The sequence below is a fragment of the Hypanus sabinus genome, unplaced genomic scaffold (assembly GCF_030144855.1).
Source record: "Hypanus sabinus isolate sHypSab1 unplaced genomic scaffold, sHypSab1.hap1 scaffold_2271, whole genome shotgun sequence".
In the NCBI taxonomy this organism is placed as follows: Eukaryota; Metazoa; Chordata; class Chondrichthyes; order Myliobatiformes; family Dasyatidae; genus Hypanus; species Hypanus sabinus.
This window is the reverse complement of record NW_026780384.1, coordinates 1-5,767: the sequence shown is the minus strand read 5'-3', so window position 1 is coordinate 5,767 and position 5,767 is coordinate 1. Positions and strand designations below refer to the sequence as shown.

The following is a 5,767-nucleotide window of genomic DNA, read 5'->3' as shown; positions in this document are numbered from 1 at the left end:
GTGTGTGATGGGACGGTGTGGAGGGATATTCACTCTGTGCCTGACCCCCGGAGTGTGTGATGGGACGGTGTGGAGGGAGATTCACTCTGTGTCTGACCCCGGGAGTGTGTGATGGGACGGTGTGGAGGGAGAGTCACTCTGTGTCTGACCACGGGAGTATGTGATGGGACAGCGTGGAGGGAGATCTACTCTATCCCTATCCCCGGTACTGCGTGATGGGACGGTGTGGAGGGAGCTTTCCTCTTTCTCTGACCCCGGTACTGTGTGATGGGACGGTGCGGAGGGAGCTTCACTCTGTGTCTAATCCCGGGAGTGTGTGATGGGAAAGATTGGATGGAGAATCACTCTGTGTCGGACGCCGGGAGCGTGTGACCGGACGGTGTGGAATGATTCAATCAATGTTAGACCTCGGGAGTCACTTACATCTTCCTGGTTTGAATTTATTTCGAGAAGTCTTGCATCAAAGTTTGAACACTGTACCCTCGCTCCATTATAAGATGTCTCCAAGGTGGATATCAAATAACAACGATCTTCGTTTTCGATCCAGTTCTTAGGACATGTTTGCTCTGCAAATCAGGAACATAAAAACAGTGAATCTCTCTCCATATCTCCCATTGCACCGACTAGTATCTGGAAAAAAATGAACCTCCCTGCACAACGCCCCATCCCGGATTCAGACAGCAGGTGTCGCTGCTTTCATACCGTCCCAACACACGCTCCCGGGATCAGACACAGAGGGAATGTCCCTCCATACCGTCCCATCACACACTCTCGGGATCAGACACAGTGAGTCTCCCTCCACACCGTCCCATCACACACTCCGGGGTCAGAAATAGAGTGAAGCTCCCTCCACACTGTCCCCGCAGACATACCAGGGTTCAGGCGCAGGGTGAATCTCCATCCACACCGTCCCATCACACACTCCAGGGGTCAGACACAGAATGAATCTCCCTCCACACAGTCCGATCACACCCTCCCTGAGACAGACACAGAGTGAATCTCCCTCCACACCGTCATATCACACGCTCCCGGGGTCAGACGCAGAGTGAAGCTCACTCCACATCTTCCCATCTCACTGTCCCAGGATCAGACAAAGAATGAAACTCCCGCCACACCTTCTTATCACAAAGTCCTGGGGTAAGTGTTGGAGTGAAACTCCCCATCCCCTCCCTCCGCGTCTCTCACCCCCTCTGTTATGTGGACCTTTTGAAACGGGGGATGTCGTCTCACCTCTTCTCCTCGTAAGATATCGGCAAATCTGTGCTTTGTTTTCGGTGATGTTTCTGTACTTCATTTCGAGCTGATTGAACTGATGATGGAGATCGTTGTGCGTTCGATTCAGCTCCGAGAGATCCGAGTTGAGGACGGAATTGTTGTTTTCGAGGATAGTGAGGTTGTTGGTCATAGCGGAAAGATTATTCAGACAGATTCTCTGAGAGAGATTCAGGAGGGAATTCTCGGATGCCCTGGATTCAAGGGTTGAGTTCAACTCATGGACATGCTGTTGACATTGGCGCTTGGTCCTGTTCATCTCCTTATGTTGTTCCCAAAGTCTCCGGTAGTTTCGTTCGGAGGTGATCAGAGACTGACGAGACAGTGATACTGAGAGTGATAGTAACGGGTGTGTCAGTGACACGGTGTGGGGTGAGTCTGTGTCACAGTGTGGGGAGTGTCGGCGCCAGGTGAGTGGTGTGGCGGTGTCACAGTGTGTGGAGTGTAGCGATCATGGTAAACGGCAGTGTCGATGTCATGGTGAGAGGAGAGTCGGTGTCACATTAAAAGGTGTGTCACTTCAACGTGTATTGTCGTGCACTGTGTGATAGTACTGACATTGTAACGGTAAGGGTCTTATCTATGCTACATGGTGGGTCACGTCTGTGTCACAGTGAGGGGCGTGTCGGTGTCACGGCGAAAGTGTGTCGGTGTCACCATGAGGGGCGTGTCGGTGTCACGCTGAGCTTTTAGGCTAACATTTCACTCCACTCTGTTTGTGCAAGGCCTGATTCCACCCGCAGTCCGTTCGACTCACCATAGACCGCGAGCCCGGCCACTATCGCGCCGAAGCTGAAGGTGACTAGGCCAAGCAGGCAGATCTTACGGTCCGCTCTATTTCCGATGTTCAGTTTCGGCTCCTGTTTCTGCGCACCTGTAATGAGACCATTCAGCGTGTGTGTGAATTCAGCCGTGTCCGCCATTGTGACTGCCTCCCACACACAATCCGCGCTCTCTCCTTCCACCACGACAACCAGCTCCCTCTCTCAATCTCATCGACTTTCAGCTGTCATCGCCGAGTCCAAATTCCTTGGCTTGGCAAAGGCTGATAGGTGTCTGTGTCATAAGGGGACAGGAGGCTGGACCCAAGTGCAGGACGCTGCCACTGAAGTACTAGCGGCATGGCAGGAACATCCAAACGATAGACAAGATGTGGTGACCGTGGTGTGCGTGAGGGACATGACGATCAAGGCGATTCTGTGCTTCCAGGAGAGTTGTAGGGATCAGGCAAACAGGATCCTGGAGTTCAGGCAAGCAGGATCCCGGATTTCTGGCAAGACAGGATCTTGGAGTTCAGGCAGAGTCTGGGAGTTCACTGGGCGGGCCGCATCCCTCCTGGGCGGGCCGCATCCCTCCTGGGCGGGCCGCATCCTTCCTGGGCGGGCCGCATCCTTCCTGGGCGGGCCGCATCCTTCCTGAGCAGGGCCCGGACCTCCCAGGCAGGAACACGAGTGCCTGAGCATGTCGCGGGGCACCTGGGTAGGTTGCGGGTCACAACACTTCGGCAGCGAGGGATAGGTAGGGGCAGAGATCTCGTGGCGGTCCGCGTAACTCCAAGGCAGGCGCGGACCTCTCAGGCAGGAAAACGGGGGCCTGTGTTGGTCGCGGGGCATCTGGGTAGGTTGCGGGGCAAACCTGTCAGCAGCGAGCAATAGGTAGGGGCAGTGACGTCTGGGCTGGCCACATAGCTCCTAGGCAGGAAAACGTGGGCCTGCGTTGGTCGCCGGGCACCTGTGTAGGTTGCGGGGCAAATCCGTCGGCAGCAAGGGATGGAAAGGTGCATCAACCACCCGCCGGGCAACGGCAGTCCGGCTAGGCTTGCCCGATGGAGGCACGGGATAGGAAAGGAACTAGGCCTTTCTTACTTGCCAGACTCACTCGAAGAATTCGTCTTTAACGACGGGAAATCCAAGCTGGTGGATGAGAGGTGACTTGAAAGACGTGTACAAGATAATGTAGAGTCATTGATCGTACGGGTAGTCAAAGGCTAACACGAGAGAGCATAGCTTTAAGGTTATTGGAAGCAGGTACAGGGTAGATGTCAGGGGTATTTTTTATGCAGAGAGCGGTGAGTGCGTGGAATGGGCGGTCCGGCGACGATGGTGCAGGTAGATACGACAGGGTTTTTAAGAGACGTCCTGGATGGCTACAAATCAAAATATTGAGCATAACAGCTGGAATGTTATAGTGACTTTGTTTAAGGCAATTGGTGAGGCTGAATTTGGAGTGTTGGGGTGCAGTTTTGGTCACCGAATTACAGAAGGATATTAAGAAGGTAGAAGGAGTGCAGAGAAGGTTTGCAAGGTTGCCCGGACTTGATAAACAGAGTTACAGAGAAAGGTTGAATAGGTCAGGGTTTTATCCCTGGAGCGTAGAAGAATGAGAGGTAATTTTCTAGAGCTGTATAAAATTATGATGGGTATAGATAGAGTGAATGCAAGCAGGATTTTCCACTGAGGGCAGGGGAGAAGAAAACTGGAGGACATGAGTTAAAGGTGAAGAGAGAAATGTTTAAAGGGAACGTAGTGGGGGGCTTCTCATATAGAGAATGCTGGGAGTGTGGGAATGAGCTGCCAGATGAAGTGGTACATGTGGACTCACTTTTCACATTTAAGAAAAACTTGAACAGGTACATGGATGAAAGGTGTATTGGAGGGATATGGGCCAGGTACAGATCAGTGGGAGTAGGCAGAACAATGGTTCGGCTCAGCCAATAAGGGCCAAAGGGCCTGTTCCTTCTGTGCTGCAATGTTCTCATGTTTCTCTGGTTCTATTGAGCTTAGAACAATAGAGGGCAATCGGTAAAGCCTAGGTGGGGGCAAGTTGTGCACAGCTTTGTGGGCTGAAGTGGCCTGTATTCTGTTGCATGTTTTCCATGTTTCTATATAAAACATAGACAGGAGAGGTCCCATTCACATCCGTAGATACAGGTCACTTCATAGGAGTAGAACAACCCAAAACAAGCACAGAAATGCAGAGTACAGTGTCACAGTTACAGAGTGAGGGCAGTGCATCTCGACGATAAGGCGCAAGGGGCCACGACGGGGTAGATCGTGGGATTAATTCTTGGAGCATAGTGGTAACCTTACAGAGAACGTTATAAAATCAGAAGCGGTGAATACGTACAGTTATTTTCCCCTAGACTTGGAGAATCCAGGACCTGAGCGCACAGGTGTAAGGTGAGAGGGGAAAGGGGTTTAATTACGGAGCGGAATGACAACCTTCCTTTTACCCAAATGGTGGTCAGTCTATGGGACGAATTGACAGAGTGGAAGTGGCTCGAGCGGCAGATGCATCAGAAACTTGGACGCTTGTGAGTATGGGCACGTGAACACGCTCAGAATGACGTCACCATTGGTGTACTCTGACCTGTTGGTGCAGTGGTTTGAAGCCTGCTGTGTCTGCAGGAAATGGAAGGATCGTCGGCTCTCATCGATGCGGGGTTCCACTGTCCGTAAGTTCAGATCTGAGTAGGTGGAGTTACAGAACGTCCTGTGAGAGAGAGTCGGGACAGAGGCAGATTAGGAAGAGGCGAGAGGGCGGTAGTGAAAGTGGCAGGGAGTCGGGGAGAGAGAGAGAGAAGAGCGAGGGGGTGAGGGAAGATAGAGGGATGTGAGGGGGAGAAAAGCGGGTGAGACAGCGAGAGAGAGAGTGAAGGTGAAAGGGGGAGTTGACTGAGGACGTGGAGGCAGAGAAAACGGCTAACGATGGACACAGAGGTGAATGAGTGATGCGGGCATTATGTATGAAAATGCTAGAACTGGGGAGATAGTGGGAGGGGGAGAAGGGGAGACTGCCTGGGGAGATCAGAGTGAAAAGTGTGAGAGATGAATGAAAGGGGAATGAAAAGGGAGAGGAAAGGAGGGCAGAAAAGGTGAGAGAGGGATAGGGAAGTGAGAAAGATAATTTCAGAGGGAGGGGAAAGAGCGAATGGGAGCCAGTCAGGGAGCGAGAAAGAGGTGTCGATAGAGAGGAGGGGAAGGCGTGGAGGTGAGATGAGCGGTCACCTTAGGGACAGAGAGACGTGGGCAGAGGGGGAGGTTTGGTGGACGAGGGGAGGGCATGAGAGTGAGCAGCGAGAAAGCGGACGAGTGCGAGAGGGATACCGAGAGTGCCAGAGACACGGTACTATGATGGATGAGAGACGGGAGAGGGAGGAGACAATGAGAGAGGGCGCAAAGACGGGACAGCGGGAGACAGTAGGGGAAATAATGTGAGGGAGGGGAACACGGGAGGGAGCGAGAGAGGAGACGAGCTAGGAGATGGGGAGGGAGGTAGGAGAAGGGGAAGTAGGGAAAAGAGAGTGGGGTCAGAAAAGGGAGAGAGGGGTTCAGGTTTAACACTGCGCACGGTCCTCAACCGTCTCTCACAGTAATCCCACCACGCCACACCGACACGGCGTTAACTCATCTCCAGCAACCCCGTCCCATAGCGCTCATCCTCTTCGCCCCTCCCTCCACACGCCCCATACCAGACTATCTTTCCACCGCCCCTC

At 52.9% G+C, this 5,767-nt stretch overlaps 1 long non-coding RNA gene across 1 annotated transcript; it reads right to left on the bottom strand.

Moving 5' to 3' along the window:
• Nucleotides 1–454: 454 nt before the first annotated feature.
• On the bottom strand, nt 455–2,148 carry LOC132387845 (uncharacterized). Its single transcript, XR_009510047.1, has 3 exons — nt 2,030–2,148; nt 1,231–1,602; nt 455–566 (listed from the first exon to the last, which is right to left on the bottom strand). It is a non-coding gene; the product is annotated as an uncharacterized LOC132387845 (long non-coding RNA).
• Between the last annotated feature and the right edge of the window lie 3,619 nt (nt 2,149–5,767).